This window comes from Brassica napus, unplaced genomic scaffold, assembly GCF_020379485.1.
Source record: "Brassica napus cultivar Da-Ae unplaced genomic scaffold, Da-Ae ScsIHWf_1200;HRSCAF=1717, whole genome shotgun sequence".
Lineage (NCBI taxonomy): Eukaryota > Viridiplantae > Streptophyta > Magnoliopsida > Brassicales > Brassicaceae > Brassica > Brassica napus.
The window spans coordinates 847,848-856,129 of record NW_026014623.1 but is presented as its reverse complement, the minus strand read 5'-3'; the positions used below and the strand labels follow the sequence as shown (position 1 = coordinate 856,129).

The following is an 8,282-nucleotide window of genomic DNA, read 5'->3' as shown; positions in this document are numbered from 1 at the left end:
TGAGTCCGTCAGCACACACAGAACGTCTGTGGCTGTCCATCAGTACACATATCAGCACAATGGTCCTTGGACTCAGCATGCTGGCCCTTCCCGTGGACTGTTTGGGTGATTTTGGCCCACGTGGGCTGTCTGTTCAGTACACACAGGACGTATGTGGGTGTTCGCCAGCACACACAGGACATCTGTGGCTGTCTGTGGCTGTCCGTTAGCACACACAGGACGTCCTTGGCAGTCCGTGTGTGTCCGTCAGCACACACAAGACATCCGTGGCTGTCCGTCAGCAGACACAAGACGTCCGTGTGTGTCTGTCATCACACATAGGACATGTGTGGCTGTCCGTGTGTGTCCGTCTGTGTCCGCAGCACACACATGATGTTTGTGGCTGTCCATCAGTACACATATCAGCACGTTGGTCCTTGGATTCAGCACGCTGGCCCTTCCTATGGATTGTTTGGGTGATTTTGGTCCACGTGAGCTGTCTGTTCAGTACACACAGGACGTCCGTGGGTGTCCGCCAGCACACACAGGACGTCTGTGGCTGTCTGTGGCTGTCCGTCAGCACACACAGTACGTCCGTAGATGTCTGTGTGTGTCCGTGTGTGTCCGTCAGCACACACATAACGTCTATGTGTGTCCATCAGCACACAGGACGTCCGTGGCTGTCCATCAGTACACATATCAGCACGTTGGTCCTTCGACTCAGCACTCTGACCCTCCCCGTGGACTGTTTGGGTGATTTTAGCCCACGTGGGCTGTCTGTTCAGTACACACAGGACGTACGTGGGTGTCCGCCAGCTCACACAGGACGTCCATGGCTGTCCGTGTCTGTCTGTCTGTGTCTGTCAGAAGACACAGGACGGCCATGGCTGTCCATCAGTACACATATCAACACGTTGGTCCTTGGACACGGCATGCTGACCCTTCCCGTGGACTGTTTGGGTAATTTTGGCCCACGTGGGCAGCCTGTTCAGTACACACAGGACGTCCGTAGGTGTCCGCCAGCACACACAGGACGTCCATGGCTGTCTGTGTGTGTCCGTGTGTGTCTGTCTGTGTCCGTCAGCACACACATGACGGCCGTGGCTGTAAATCAGTACACATATCAGCACGTTGGTCATTGGACTCAGCACGCTGGCCCTTCCCGTGGACTGTTTGCGTCATTTTGGCCCACGTGGGCTGTTTGTTCAGTACACACAGGATGTCCGTGGGTGTCTGCCAGCACACACAGGACGTCCATGGCTGTATGTGGCTGTCCGTCAGCACACACAAGACGTCTGTGGGTGTCTGTCAGCACACACATGACGTTCATGTGTGTCAGTCAGCACACACAGGACGTCTGTGGCTGTCTCTTTGTGTCCCTGTGTGTCCGTCAGTACACACAGGATGTCCGTGGCTGTCCATAAGTACACATATCAACACGTTGGTCCTTGGACTCGGCATGCTGGCCCTCCCCATGGACTGTTTGGGTGATTTTGGCAGACGTGGGCTGTTTGTTCAGTACACACAGGACGTCTGTGGGTGTCCGCTAGCACACACAGGACGTGTGTGGCTGTCCGTCAGCACTAACAAGACGTCTGTCGCTGTCCGTGTGTGTCCGTGTGTGTCCGAGTGTGTCTGTAGGCGTCCGTCCGCACAAACAGGACGTCTGTGGTTGTCAATCAGTACACATATCAGCACGCTGGTCCTTGGACTCAGCGCTGGCCTTTCCCGTGGACTGTTCGGGTGATTTTGGCACACGTGGGCTGTCTGTTCAGTACACACAGGACGTCCGTGGGTGTCCGCCAGCACACACAGGACGTCCGTGGCTGTCCGTATGTCCAATTGAGTCCGTCAGCACACACAGAACGTCTGTGGCTGTCCATCAGTACACATATCAGCACGTTGGTCCTTGGACTCAGCACGCTGGCCCTTCCCGTGGACTGTTTGGGTGATTTTGGCCCACGTGGGCTGTCTGTTCAGTACACACAGGACGTCCGTGGGTGTTCGCCAGCACACACAGGACATCCGTGGCTGTATGTGGCTGTCCGTTAGCTCACCCAGGACGTCCGTGGCTGTCTGTGTGTGGCCGTCAGCACACATAAGACATCCGTGGGTGATAAAGTATAAGAAATCAAAAAGAGAGCAAAGTTGATCTTATTCCGAATTCGCGTTTGAGCGTTACAGCAAGGTAAGAGCCTAGGCTACGAGAGCTGTCGGCGAGGTTCCTAGTTTTAAAACCCAAAGACGGCAATAAACTAATTGACTCGCAGCTCGAATAATAAAAACGGAAATAGGCCTAAATTGATCTAAGTGCTAAGTTTTCTCTCAAAATGTTCTCTCCCCATACCTCTCGCCTAGGACTCCTTATATACTCGCTCCAAGGTTGGTTTACGCTTGTACTCTTCTGCCCTTAAGCCGTCATAGCATAAAATGGAGATATTCCATTTTTTACGATCTTCGTAATTATCCTCAAAATTTCGTATTTATCCGCGGAAACTTGATATTTATCCTTCCTTGCGCGCCAAGCGTAAACCGTGCTATGGTTTACGGGCTTTTGGTTAAGAAATCGTAGGATGGGCCTCGAGTCGTGTTTTAGGTCCCTTTGGGCCGTCTTCCGACTCGAAGCGTTTACTGCGACTTCTTTTGATAAAGAACAAAATTTCCGCGGTTTTACCCGCAAAGTTTGATCGATGATTTAGAATGGCGGAAAACATGAACTGAGTTTGCTACGGTCTTCGGGAGATAGCATCGATGGTTTGACGAAAATGCATGGACTGCTGTCGTATCAACGTTTCAGAAGAGCTCGGTCGCTACGTAGCTTTGGCTCTTTCTCTATAGATATGTTTCGATAACAGGTCTCCTGGATATAATGTGGAGTATGTCTTGAACAATACATCATCATCTGTTACCACTTCACCATATAGTCTCAGTTGGTAAACGACTTTGGACAAAGCAAAGTGATATTCATCCACACACTCAAAGTCTTGGTATCTGAGACTCATTCATTCATGTCTGACCTTTGGTAATAACACTATAGTGTATCTGGACTTTAATTCTGTCCAAAGGTCACGAGGATTCTCAATATGTAGATACTGATTTATCAGTTCCTCATTGAGATGATGGCGCATTATTGTAATGGCTCTTAACTTTTCACTTCTAGTTGCATAATCACCCTGAATGATACTCCTTCCGAGTACTCTTGATTTCAGGATAACTGAAGTGTTCATTGCCCATTCTAGATAATTATCTCCAGAGAGATTTAGAATGGCATAATCCATAGGCTCAAATCTCGGCATATGAAATCATATTATCAATCAATTCTTGATTTAGAATTCTTGCAACCAATTTAAATAATCAGTGCATATGATTTCATAAGTCTCTCTATAATTCTTGGACCTCACGGCCATTATGTGATACAACGATCTTAAGGATCGGATCATGATGCAGTCTGGGTCATATGACCATCCGGATACTAGGCCACACAGCCACTTAGATATGCATTAAGCCAAACGGCTTTCAATCTCATGATTCAAACAAATGCAAGCCAATATTATCAAGCAAGGCCACACGACCACATAGTACAAGCAAGATAATCAATTTAAATGCATTCAATCTCATTGCTAGGGTTTACCAATTTCAAGGTTGGTAATGTTCAACTAGATTTTAGAATCAATTAATCTAGCAACCAAGAAGCTCGAGGTGTCTCTATGCATATGGCCAGGACATTCTGTCTATCACATTAGTAGCTGAGTGTCAATACAAGGAGGAGGTGTAGACGTGCATGGAAGCTGTACATGCAGCCTGACACATAGAAGCACGAGGTGGAGCGGCCAAGCACGAGATGTCGCAACGCATGCAACCGAAGCATGCTGATCGACATGTGTGAGGATTTGTGGCGCCTTGCATGAGCTCCAGTCATGCAGCCTGACATCTGGGAGGAGTGGTGGCGTCCTGCATGTGTCCTGGACATGCAGCCAGCCATGTGGAGCTTGAGGTGCCGCTGTGCATGCGTCCGGAGCCATGCGGAGCGACACACGGGCGGCCACCAACCTGAATCTGATTGGCTGTTGTCATCAATAAATACCCCCACGACCCCTGCTCATTTCAACACATCCAGACCTGTCCAAAGCCATTTTAAAACATGAGAGAAAAGTAGAAAAAGTAAGCAAGTGATTCCGAGCTATTTCGAGAGTTTTAGAGAGTTTTCGAGATCAGTTCTCTACTGATTTCGAATCAGCGCCAAAGGAAGGTTCTGTCCAATTGAAGATCAATCAAGTCAAGATCATTTCAGAAAGAAAGTGGTCGATGTAGAGTATGGTCGATTCTGAAGACCTATACTCCACCGAGAAGGCCAGTTCCGTCCAATCGATGATTCTGTACGATTGTGAGGTGGAAGCTCTGTCCAAATCAATCCGTCCATTATAGTCAGTTCCTATGATGATCAAGTGGAGGTGCCATCTGGTGTTAGTTCAGTTCCACGGGTTCAGATCAGTCAAAGTTCTGCTCGATATTCCGCCGAGAAGGGCGAAGAACTGTCCAGAAACTAGAGGAGGTTCTGTCGGAGTCTAGATCAGTCCAGTCCAGTCCAGTCAAGTCATCCATTGGGTTTAGGCCAAGTATTCTCCGATCAACCAGCTGCTTATCGGCAAGGAACATTGTGAGTAGTGATCAATTGATTGCTGACTTGTTTTCATGCAGGTTCCTGTTAATTGGAAGTTGGATCATGGCAGGAGGCCGATTCTAACTGAGTAATGGTTTGAATAGTTAATAGTCGAGGTTGATTGATTGAGTTGATAGCATGCTTAGTTATTGCTTGGGAATCGTAGTAGCATGCTAATGGTTAGGTTGCTTGGTTAGTTAGCAAATACGAACCCTTAGATAATATCGCTAGGTTGTGGATAGATAGGTATTATGTAATCTATCCTTGGTTGATTGCTAGGCTGTTAGATAGCATGCATAGATGATTATTGCTATTGCGTTATTATCTGTTTGCATGCATGGATTGTGATTATATGTTTGTACTAGGAAACTTAGGTCATATAGACCGAATTGCTAGTACATGTATTTTTGAGTTAGTAAGGGATCTAGGCCATATAGGCTGAGTTCCTAGTTAGTGTTGTACTTAGCGTCCTCGACCATATAGGCCGGATTGCTGGTACTAGTGTTTAGTATCGAGCTTTGCCAATATCTTGCCTGATCAGCAATGCTAGTGTTGTGTTTTTGGTGTTATGCGGCAAGGAAGGTTACGTTAGCATGTCCCTATGCGGCTTGGCAGAGAGGTTGCATAAAGCATGCTCTGTACGGGGAGGTTGCTAGAAAGCATGCTGCATCATGTGGTATCCTTGGTGGGTGCTGCATGTTAGTTTGCGGCAAGGAAGGTTGCTAGAGTATGTCTCTACGCGGCTGGGCAGAGAGGTTGCATAAGCATGCTCTGTACGGAGAGGTTGCTAGAAAGCATGCTCCGTCATGTGATACCTTATAGGGGTTAGATGTCAGTTATGTTGGATGTTCTAACCCGTGTGCCTTTGTGGCTGCGAGTTAGGTGTTCCATGGTTGTGTATGTGATGAAAAAGCTCGAGTGAGGATGTGTAGTTAAGGTGTAGAGTCGTAGCATATATTATATTATTATGCTAGTGGTGGATTATATTCCGCTGCCTATTTATGTTCTTGTTGAGTCACTCGGGTTTCCATGGGGAAGTATCGAGTGATGATTATTATTGTTGTTAAGTTATTGTTAGGTGAACTCCTCGTCTTAGATTGTTTTGTGTTGGGATGGCGAGGGGTTGTATTTGTTAGTTGGGGATCATAATTCACTGAGAAACATTAGGTTACTCATCCAACTCCGTTGTCCTTTTCGCAGGTAGCTTAGGTAAGGATGATCGGATAGCTGGGTGCAGGATGTTAGGACCGCCGGTGTAGATTTTCATGCGTTTTGTTAACGGTATTGTGGATTTGTGTATAGTTTACTCGATTTGGCATTAGGCCGGGACCGGTCTCGAATTATACTAATGTATGTATATTTCCTCAATCAATAAAAGTAAATGTTTTATATGCGCTTCATGAGTACTCTGATATTTGACTAGTCCGGTCTAACACAACGTTAGGTCGTAGTACGGGTTGAAAAGCCTTAGGCCTCGATCTAACGGAGAACGCTAACTCTTGGTACGGGTTGCAAAGACTTGTGCCTTGACGCAGCGGGACGAGTTAGTGGATGAACTGGTCTAGGTCGTGGAGTAAATTTCGTGACTCTGACCGGATCGTCCCTAGCCCGTCACGTAGCGCTTCCGGATCATGGTGTTGGGTTGGACGGCCAGTCATGTTCTTGTTTGATTGTTGGCTGGCCGGTTGGCTCAATCATCTCCAACCCTGGGTGTTGGACGGTCGATCGGTCATGTTCTTGTTTGATTGTTGGCCGGTTGATCGACCATATGTCTAGGACGGTTCGGAGGTGTTACAGTCGGGGGCATTCGTATTTCATAGTCAGAGGTAAAATTCTTGGATTTATGAAAGATGAACAACTGCGAAAGCATTTTCCAAGGATGTTTTCATTAATCAATAACGAAAGATGGGGGCTCCAAGACGATAAGATACCGTCCTAGTCTCAACCATAAACGATGCCGACCAGGGATCAGCAAATGTTGCTTTTAGGACTCTGCTGGCACCTTATGAGAAATCAAAGTTTTTGGGAAGGCTGAAACTTAAAGGAATTGACGGAAGGGCACGACCAGGAGTGGAGCCTGCGGCTTAATTTGACTCAACATGGGGAAACTTACCAGGTCCAGACATAGTAAGGATTGACAGACTGAGAGCTCTTTCTTGATTCTATGGGTGCTGGTGCATGGCCGTTCTTAGTTGGTGGAGCGATTTGTCTGGTTAATTCCGTTAACAAACGAGACCTCAGCCTGCTAACTAGCTACGTGGAGGCATCCCTTCACGGCCGGCTTCTTGGAGGGACTATGGCCATTTAGGCCAAGGAAGTTTGAGGCAATAACAGGTCTGTTATGCCCTTAGATGTTCTGGGCCGCACGCGCGCTACACTGATGTATTCAACGAGTTCACACCTTCGCCGACATGCTCGGGTAATCTTTGAAATTTCATCGTGATGGGGATAGATCATTGCAATTGTTGGTCTGCAACGAGGAATTCCTAGTAAGCGCGAGTCATCAGCTCGCGTTAACTATGTACCTTCCCTTTGTACACACCGCCCGTCGCTCCTACCGATTGAATGATCCGGTGAAGTGTTCGGATCTCGGCGACATGGGTGGTTTGCCGTCTGCAACATCGCGAGAAGTCCACTAAACCTTCATTTAGAGGAAGGAGAAGTCGTAACAAGGTTTCCGTAGGTCAACATGCGGAAGGATCATTGTAGTACCCTGGAAACAGAACGACCTGAGAACGATGAAACATCACTCTCGGTAGGCCGGTTTCTTACTGTGCCTGCCGATTCCGTGGTTATGCGTTCATCCATGCCCAGGACTTCAGTTTTGGTTGGATCATACGCATAGATTCCGGATATCACCAAACCCCAGCACGAAAAGTGTCAAGGAAAATGCAACTAAATAACCTGCTTTCGCCAACCCGGAGACGGTGTTTGTTCGGAAGCAGTGCTGCAATGTAAAGTCTAAAACGACTCTCGACAATAGATATCTCGGCTCTCGCATCGATGAAGAGCGTAGCAAGTACTTAGTGTGAATTTCAGAATCCCGTGAACCATCGAGTCTTTGAACGCAAGTTGCGCCCCAAGCCTTCTGGCCGAGGGCACGTCTGCCTGGGTGTCACAAATCGTCGTCCCCCCATCCTCTCGAGGATATGGGACGAAAGCTGATCTCCCGTGTGTTACTGCACGCGGTTTGCCAAAATCCGAGCTAAGGATGCCAGGAGCGTCTTGACATGCGGTGGTGAATTCAATTCTCGTCATATATGCAGACGTTCCGGTCCAAAAGCTCTTGATGACCCAAAGTCCTCAACACGACCCCAGGTCAGGCGGGATCTCCCGCTGAGTTTAAGCATATCAATAAGCGGAGGAAAAGAAACTAACAAGGATTCCCTTAGTAACGGCGAGCGCACCGGGAAGACCACAACTTGAAAATCGGACGTCTTTGGCGTTCGAATTGTAGTCTGGAGAAGTGTCCTCAGCGACGGACCGGGCCCAAGTTCCCTGGAAAGGGGCGCCAGAGAGAGTGAGAGCCCCGTCGTGCCCGGACCCTGTCGCACCACGAGGTGCTGTTTACGAGTCGGGTTGTTTGGGAAAGCAGCCCCAATCGGGTGGTAAATTCCATCGAGGGCTAAATATGGGCGAGAGA

At 48.1% G+C, this 8,282-nt stretch overlaps 1 non-coding gene across 1 annotated transcript; it reads left to right on the top strand.

Annotated features, from left to right (window-relative positions):
• Positions 1 to 7,607: 7,607 nt before the first annotated feature.
• LOC125596380 lies at positions 7,608 to 7,757 on the top strand. The gene has a single exon (XR_007331020.1). It is a non-coding gene; the product is annotated as a 5.8S ribosomal RNA (ribosomal RNA).
• The last annotated feature ends 525 nt before the right edge of the window (positions 7,758 to 8,282 follow it).